This window comes from Pongo pygmaeus, chromosome 15 (assembly GCF_028885625.2).
Source record: "Pongo pygmaeus isolate AG05252 chromosome 15, NHGRI_mPonPyg2-v2.0_pri, whole genome shotgun sequence".
NCBI lineage: Eukaryota > Metazoa > Chordata > Mammalia > Primates > Hominidae > Pongo > Pongo pygmaeus.
The window spans coordinates 55673307-55682789 of NC_072388.2; positions in this window are offsets into that span (position 1 = coordinate 55673307).

The following is a 9483-nucleotide window of genomic DNA, read 5'->3' on the forward strand; positions in this document are numbered from 1 at the left end:
TGAAATGATATGTCGTAAAAGTTATGCATAAACTGCAGATTAAATTTAGTTATTAGAATTGGAATTCAAAGTGAATTAAAAATTTTCATAAAGCTTGCATGGAGAATTATACACTCCTTCCCTTTCTAGTGCCCAGTACTAAGGTTGCATTGTACTATGTGTAAATAGGAATGAAAATATTGCACTGGGGGAGCTGGGTGTGATGTCTCATGCCTGTAGTCCCAGCACTTCAGGAGGCAGGGGTGGGAGGATCACCTGAGATCAGGAGTTTGAGACCAGCGTGGGCAACATAGAAAGAGCCCGTCCTCCACAAAAAATTTAAAAATTAGCCGGAAATTGTGGTGCATGCCTGCAGTCTCACCTACACAGGAGGCAGAGACAAGAGGATCAATTAAGCCCAGGAGATCAAGGCTGCAGTGAGCTATAATTTTGCCACTGCACTCCAGCCTGGGTGACAAAGCAAAATCCTGTCTCAAAAAGAAAAGAAAAATATTGCATTGGGGTTTGGAAGGAGCTGTGTCACAGAAACCTAACTCCTAAAGAAACTGAAGTCTGAAAATTAGTGAGTCATTCACAACCATGTGTAATCTTAACACATGGCTTCTGTGCACTTTACAAACACAGAATTTCACAATGGAAAGTTTTCAACAATGCCATTCCCAATTGCTAAGAGCCAGAGTCATTGGGTGAAAGGATCCTGGAAATGGCCTAAGGAGCTGTAGCAAACAGGGCCCATGTGCAGTGTTGCACCACAATATATTGCAAAGTACACTGCAGGGTATCATACATGTCCACCTGAGCACCACCCAGTCTCACAGGATCTGTTTGCTAATGTTCAGACACAAACCAAACCATGCCTATTGTGCAGTCTGCAATTGCCCCTGGCCACTCTCTGAGTTATCAAGCCAAGTTGCAAAACGATAATATTTTGAAATCATGAAGTTTGTGTCTCTGAAGAGCAAGGAACCAGGGCTCCTGAGCATGTAAGGAGGACAGCAGGTGCACCTGAGGACAGCTGTCATGGCCAGAAGCAGATTTGCCCTGAAGCTAATAAATGTGAAGCTTTGGGGCCTATAACTTACACAGGTGCCTTCCAGTGTTGGTGGGGACAGCAATTTTTCCTAAAGAGGCTCTCAAATTTTTTCACATCCACTAAAACCTGGATCCACCCACCTCTTCTTTCTCTAGCCATTCTCAGAAAATTTTGAAAATGCGTTTATTGGCCATTTTCTACAGGGGAACATTGACAAATACCAGTGAGATTTCTGGCATCCCCTACAGGGCCTAGCACAGAGCCATCCACATTGTAGGGCTCAATAACCATTTGATACATAACATTAAATGCATAAAATAAAGTACACAGTTCCTTGTAGTGTGTGTGTGCATGTGTGTGTGTGTGTTTCTGATACTCATCTTGAACATTTGGCTTTAGATGTTCAGGGCTTACTTATTTTAAATGAAAAACCTAATGACATTTGCACTCAGAACACCTGTCTAGGAGTAACTGCAAGTTTATCTCTGAGGACCAATGACAGGAGACTTGGAGAAAACTGTGCTTTTGTTGGATGACTATAGAAAATGACTAAGTAATTTCCCATTTGCTTTTTTTTTTTTTTTTTTTGAGACAGAGTCTCTGTCACCCAGCCTGGAGTACAGTGGTGGGATCTCAGCTCACTGCAACCTCCACCTTCTGGGTTCAAGTGATTCTCGTGCCTCAGCCTCCTGAGTAGCTGGGACTACAGGTGTGCACCACCGCACTTGGAAAAATTTTGTATTTTTAGTAGAGATGATGTTTTGCCCTGTTGCCCAGGCTGGTCTCGAACTCCTGGCCTCAAGTGATCTGCCCACTTCGGCCTCCCAAAGTGCTGGAATTACAGGCATGAGCCACCATACTCAGGCCCTATTTGCTTTTATTATTTGGTATATACACCATTGAATTTTGTTTTACTCATTGGCAATCAAAAAAAAAAAAAAAAGAATCTGTGACTTTTAGGTTGAGATATTATTTATTTCTACCCAAATACTCCTCCAATTAAAATAGCTTTGTGCAAACTACTCTGAATGTACTGCAAATCTCGTTGCACAGTTACAATTAACTAACTGGGGTCAGAACTGAAACATTTAAAAATGGCAGCACCTCCCCCACCCACAAATGCCTCCTTTGGCCCTCCCAGATGTTGAAATTTGATCTAAGAAGAAACATGTTTGCTGTGAGAAGTTCTACCTAGTTCATTACCAGTTAAATAGTCAATATTATAATACTCAGGTGAGGCCTTGGAGTGATGTGTGGAAAATTCTCAAAATTATCCATTTCAGACAGACGCTTTGTAAACTTCCTCATCACACAGGACCAGTGGCCGCGTCCATCGGTCCGTATGGTTTGTGCCCCACATACCCATTTGCGTTGCCTGTGAGTCACTCCCTTTTTAAGGGCTTAACGATAAAACCTGACTGTCCAGTTTTAGACTCTGTCATCGTCTATTAGATAGGAGCTTGGTGGGCATTTCATATTTCTTTCCTTTCAGCCCTGAAAGTAGCATTAGCAGGGAAATTCAAAAGCAAGCAGAAAACTGGCATAGCTAATTTAGGCTAATTAGGATGGCAGAAGCCAAGATGCGTACTTCAGAGCTTCTCATGCCCTCCCGTGTCTCCACCTGATTGCTTTGTCCAGCAGCAAACCCAGGAGGCACTGCCAATTACATCACATCCTCTTCAAACACCAAACCACTCAAGCTAATTTTATCCTATTAAACAGACTGAAGGATCCAGAAGAAAGGTTCTCTCCCCCTCCCCAAAAGCTTCAATTACCAGGGTCCCTGATTATCATCGCTTCAATCCTATATGCACTGCTAAATACTTTTTTTGCTTAGCATTGCCTTCTTCATTTAGATGAAAAGCAAATATTATGAGCATGTCTTTACAGTTCTGGTGAAGTGACATTAGGAGTAGAGCTAAAAAGAAGCACCCTGGTTATTAACATGGTTAATCAAAGTCAAGTTTGAAGTTTCCAAAGACATTAGAATCACAGAAATTTCAGCACCTCTCTGAATATTAGCATTTAGAGAAAGCACTGCAGATTTCTATTTTTCTTCTCTTCTTTTCCCTTTTCTTTCCTTTCCTTTTCCTTCCTTCCTTTCCTCTTTACTTCCCTCCTTTTTTTCCTCCCTTCCTTTCTTCCATCTTTTATAAGAACTGTTGTAAAAATTACCAGTAAGTATCCAGCAAAAGGAAATGTGTCATTCATGATAATAAATATGGAACAAGCAACTTGGCCATGGATGCAAATGTAAGGAGAGCTAGTGAGATAGATAACACAGCCATTCATCATTCCATCTACTTCTTCCTAGCAAACAAATGCAAATCGTGTGTTTTTCATGACACATATACCAAAGACCATCACAGAGTACAAACTTTTTATTTCCAAATTCAAACTCAACTTTCCATTCCATTTTGACCCACCAAAGAGGTCTTAATCTGAAAGATTTTAATATTTTTTCTGATTATAAAAATAATCAAACAGTGTTCTAATTCTTTTAATGTTAAGCCCCTTCCAAACTAAGTTTAAGACTTGGAATCAAAATGAAGCATTTAGTTGTTCTTGATTCTTTCTTGGAAAAAGATTTTTAAAAGCCACCTTAAAAAATCCTTGCTTAAGAAGACATGACAAGTAAAGATATATGAATTTACATGAAGAGGGTTATGGTGTCTGAAAGGCTTGAAAAACTGTTTTTGAAGTTAAATACATCTACTGTGCAGGCACTGCTCCTCTTCTCAATGACAAGAAATGGGTTTGACAAATCTTAAAAGGTACTAGTGTAACAAAGAAAAGTTTTCCACCTTCAATATCACCTACAGGCCTGGAGGATCCTTTTGCAATGACAGGCATAGTGATTTTTCATTTCTTCTGGAAATTTATTGTAACTTTAAAAAAAAAAAAAAAACCTTCCCAAGACTTGTGATGGGCTTCAATGTATTTGTCAGTTTTAATTTCAGAAAGTCTCATCTGTATTTTGTGTAGTCAGTCCAAATGACTGAAATTAAATGTTTGCTTTTTTAACAATCTCTTTCCTTTAGCAGAAAATCTACCAGTAACTCTTACACAATTGTCACTGTTTCACTGGTATCAGAAAGCCATTGTCTTGGGACAATCATTCCCCCTCTCCCCACCCAAAAGAAACAGCCACTAAACAACAATCCATCTAAACTCTGTTTGGGCCAATTTTCTTAATGTTTCAGCAAGGCTTAATCTGTTGGCATAAGTGTTTAGTCCCATTAACAGCTAAAGTGACAGAGCCCACAACTGAAGGTGCTGACAGTAAACAAGGAATTTGAGGAATGGCTTTTAAACAATGACTAAGCCTCAAGCCATTTTGTCTTCAGATGCCGTGAAACTTGTCCATGGCTATAGGAAGAGTTGCCTCCTTTCTACGGTCCCACTTCTACTTAGAATGCACCTCCCTCCCGCTGTCTTGATATTAGCTGATTAGATTTGTCTTGCTAAAATCACTCTCCTCTGATTGGCCACTGAGGACTCACATGGCTGTTAAGATAAGCCACTCTTTATAATTTTCTAGAACAAGCTTTGGTAAAAACTGGAAAATAGGTAAGGTTGCACATGCTGGATTTCTCTTGGGATAACACCGCTCAGCCTGCCCTGGGACAGGCTCCTTTGGGCAAGAGCAGGGATTTCCTGACTTCTTTTATAGTCTATTGTGCCTGGAGAGCAGAAAACACAGTAAAATGTGTGGACGTGGATCTCCCCACCAACAGAAAAGTTCCCACAAGGGGTGTCAAAACATAATATTGAGAAGAGGACAATTCTTTTTAAATATCTAACTTCATTTTGGAGACTCTCCAGGATGTTTTAATCAACACGTATCCTCTCCTGTGATCTCTTTAGCCAGTATTACCATATTTATCACTTATGCTACAAGAGATAGTCAACAACTTTGCTGCTGCTTCTACGTCTTTTTACTACTCCCCAGCCCCTTGCTGTCTTCCATCACCCATTGCCTACTCATGACCTACAAACAACAACAAAAGAGAGTATTTGCCTCAGGATCTTCATACGGTTCCAAGACCAGGGAGATTCCCCAAGGGACCTGGACTCCTCACAGGGACTTTTCCACCTAATGTTCTTTTTTATGTCAGCTCCAATTTCCTACTTGGCCAAGAATAGATACCATTTTTTTTTTCCTAAACCTACCACTTCTCTCTGAAATACCACACACATAACATTCAGACTCTCTTGTGTGTGCTGTCCAGGACTGCTGAACAGAAAGGAGTTCCATTAAGAGTGTGGTGTTCTGGCAAGCTGAGATTGGACTTGTAGCAAAAGGGGTAAGGAGAAAAAGGTTATCAATGGAGAAGTTGACAAAGTCAGTAGGGAATTTTGAAACTCCTTTCCCAATCTCTATCAAATTAAAAGGCAGGCAAATTAAGAGGCAGAAAGAGAGCAAGGAGGGTGAAGAAGGTCCATATTTCTTTCTTTTTTTTTTTTTTTGAGATGGAGTCTCACTCTGTTGCCCAGGCTGGAGTGCAGTGGCACGATCCTGGCTCACTCCAGCCTCCGCCTCCTGGGTTCAAGTGATTCTCCTGCCTCAGCCTCCCAGTAGCTGGGATTACAAACGCCTGCCACCACGCCTGGCTAATTTTTGTATTTTTAGTAGAGACTGGGTTTCACCATGTTAGCCAGGCTGGTCTCGAACTCCTGACCTCAGGTGATCCACCTGCCTCAGCCTCTTAAAGTGCCAGGATTACAGATGTGAGCCACCATGCCCGGCTGAAGATCCATATTTCTGTAACCTTTCAACAATGTTTAACAGACGCTTGCTATATGTCAGATATTGTATATTGTGCATACTGTGTGCTGGGAGTATGGGCATGGCAAGAAGCATTTACCTATCTATAATGTGGGAGAGGAAACAGACCAGAAAATTGATCATTACTATCCAGTGTGTCAAGGTGCTTTGGGAGCCCAGAGGGGGAAACCAGAGAAAAGGCAGCTAAGTCTTCTGGGGGCGGGGAGTGCTGGGGCTTAGGGATAAAGGATGCCCAAAAGAGGGGGTGCTTTAGATGGGTGTTGAAAACAAATGGCCACCACTAAGCAAATGGGGGTAGGGAGTTGCAGGGATGCCAGGGTGTAATGAGGAGAGGGGCATCCCAGGGTGACAACAACAACAAAAAAAACAGCTGCAAAAGCCCAGAGGTATGGCATATTTGGAAACTGAAAGGGTCTTGGAATAGCTAGTGGTTAAGGGGAGGCAAGAGTAAACAGAGTCCAAGCTCTCAACTTACCGGAGCCTATAAATGAACTGTGACTATAACTTATTTTCATATTTCATCCATTTCAATTTCTGGAAAAGATGTAGCATTCTAAGATTTGTAGTTTTACCCAGATAACACTATTGCAGTATCGAAAATCTTGTGGATGTCAACATGAGCCTTATGGCGGTAGTCACAAGTTATCTTCATAGAGTTCTTTTTATTCCCTGCAGCGTTCAACTCTGAGATTAGGCTGCTTCTTCACAGAAGCAACCCCTAAAACACTGGTGGTGTCTAGGGTTTTGTCTCAAGTGTTCTTACTTTGTCTGTTCTCTCTGGGCAACTTTAACCATATCCGTGGCTTCAACAAACACTGTAAACCAGTGACTTCCAAATGATACCTCTAGTCTAGATCTTCTTCGGAGTTTCCAGTCATTATGTGCACTTGTACCTAAAACACAACATGTTCAAGACTGGACTCTTCCCTGTGCAAATCTGCTTCTCTTCCTCTAGTCCCTGTCTTGTGGTGACTCCACTGCTCCTCTAAAGCTGGAGACACCTGGGCTAATCCTAGACTTTGTACTCCCCTTTCCCTGACTTATACATTTAAATCCAAAGTCCTGTCAATTCTATGTCTGAATAGCTCTTTTATCTTTCTTTCTTCCTCTCCATCTTAATTTGCCAACCCGCTAAAGACATTCAGTTCAACTATTTACTGAAGGGTTCCAATTTGCTGTTTATTAAGTAGCTAAGACATGGCCCATTGAGGAACCAGGCTAGGTGATGAATTACCATCATCACTCAACTCCTTGCCTCCATCTTGTCCCCTTTTTATCACATCGCTGCTTCCCAGAAAGTTTCAATGGCTGTCATCTAAGATCTAGATGTCATAACATAGAAGCAACTTGAAGGTTGGCTTCTGATTTTCTGTTCAATATCATCTCTCCACATCCTCTATACCATAGCCATTCTGGAAAGAGTGCTATGTATGTGTGTATGTATGTATATATGTGTGTATATTTAGTGAGCATATTATGTTCTGGTATATCTCCATGGTATGTTATTGCCTATGTCAGGAACATCCTAGTAGACTCAGAAAACTTTTCTCCCACCTTCAAGTCTTAGCATTTATGTCACCCTCTGTTTTTTACTGCCCTCCACCCCCACAATCCCCAGACCCTACCCACAGGCACCTTCTTCCCTGATCCTTTTACACCTTGTAAAAAACCTCCTTTGAACAATTTCTATATTATGTTGTAAATGATTTCTTACAGGTCACGGCTATTCCCTCGCTGAATGTTAGCACCATATCCATGCGGGTCTCTTCATCTCTGTACAGAGACTGGACCAGAGTGGCTACCCAAACATTGTTCAAGCTCTTCTGCAATAAGATCTTATTGTGTGCCTCAGGGCTTAAGAAGGCACCTTGGTTCCTAGGACTTGTGAACGGTCCAAGTGATCCAGCCCCCGGCTGTTCTTTATTTGTAGGAATAGTGGGTCCTAAGCCCCATGGGGTCCCTGGGCACACATACCTCATGCCCCTTCCAAGGACATCAGCGAGGGTGGGCTAGTAGAGCAACACCCAGAGGGCAGTGCCTGCAATTGAGTCCTCCCTGGGGCAGTCAGTCCTCCAAAAGACATCGTCCATTTCTCCAGAGTTCTTCAGCATATATCCTCCTGCTCTTCCTACTCTCTAGGAAAACACAACCACTCTTGTCTCTCAGAATTTCTCATCTCTGCAGCCTTGCTCATAGCTCTTCACTGGGACTGCCTGGCTTTTGACTCTACTTCTGGACTCATGTCCAATCATTCTTCAAGACTAATTTTAAATCATTTTGTTCATGAAGTTTTCTCTGCCCTCCAAATTGGAATGGGTCCCTCTTCCTAAACATGTGTTGTTCCTACTTAATGGCACTAATTATATCTGCTTGTTGTTACTTGTACCCTTCCTACCAGCTGGTAAGACTAACTCATAGTTATTTTTAGACCTCAGAATCCAGTGCAGCATCTTGCACAAAATAGATGCTCAATCAATTCAGGTCTTAGCTTAGATTTGTACTTCTGGGAAGTCTTCCTTGACTTCCTTAGTCTGGGTTATGTATCCTTTGTTTACCTTTAGTATCTTGTATTGCTCATGGGTCTGTCAGCTTTGTGGTGACAGGGATTGTATCTTTCTTGTCCACAGTGGTATTCCCAGTATCTCACATAGAACTGACCTCAACAAATATTTGTTGAACAAACGAGTAAACAAATTAGCGAACAGGGATGATTGAATGAGTAGAACTCAATTATCATGGGGCCTGTGGAGCAGCAGCTTTTTGAAATATTTGATTGAGTGACTCTATGCCTTGATTTCACTCTTCTGAGGGATGTTGGAAAATGGAGATACTACCTTCAAAGCAAAGGAAAGTCCAGTAATTGTCCAGGGATATCAAGGAGTCCTGGCTAACTGAGAGATGAAGCTGGATGTAAGGTGTTGGAAGGAGTTGGTGGGAACAGTGGAAATGAAGCCTTGGTGGGGCAGCATCAGGTCCCTTCACTGATTGGTAAAGGGTGGCCCCTCCTTTCCCGATACACATGCTCATTCCTCAACCTCTTACAATTTAGTCAAAGGGTGGTGTGCTGCAATGGGCCAAGGGAGGTCCTGATGCTGTCGTCCTGGCACAGATCTCCCTGTCTTTAGAACATGTCGTACTCTCCATAGATTCAACCACAGCTGCCCCTTGGCTGAGGAGCTTTGGGAAGGGTGGATGGTTTACCTGGGGTAGGAGGGAGGGAGAAAAGTAACACATCTTTAGTTGGAAAGGGAGTCTTTTTAGTATGAGGAAGTATTATTTTTTCTTTTTGATTTTAAAGGTTATTTAAATTTTGTAGTCAGTCTACCCTGTTCACGGTTCTTCAGAGTAAGAGTCTTTTTCCTAGCTTAGCTGCAAGCCTCCAAACTTCACATGCACAATTTTCACCCCAAATGGGAAAAAGTAGACCATATTCACAACCGACAATAAAAATATATCACAAAACCTCCCCAAGAGCTGTATTATTAAAGTTACCATCATTCAGTTGGATATTATGAAGGCAAAAAAATTAAAGTAGAGATTGTGAACATTGCTGCTCTCGTTTTCTCTTGTGCTCATAAATGAATGTTTTTCAGCCTTCCCTATCCATCTTCATTAACATTGTGAGCAATTTGTATTGGTCCTGCAATGCAGCATCTTTACA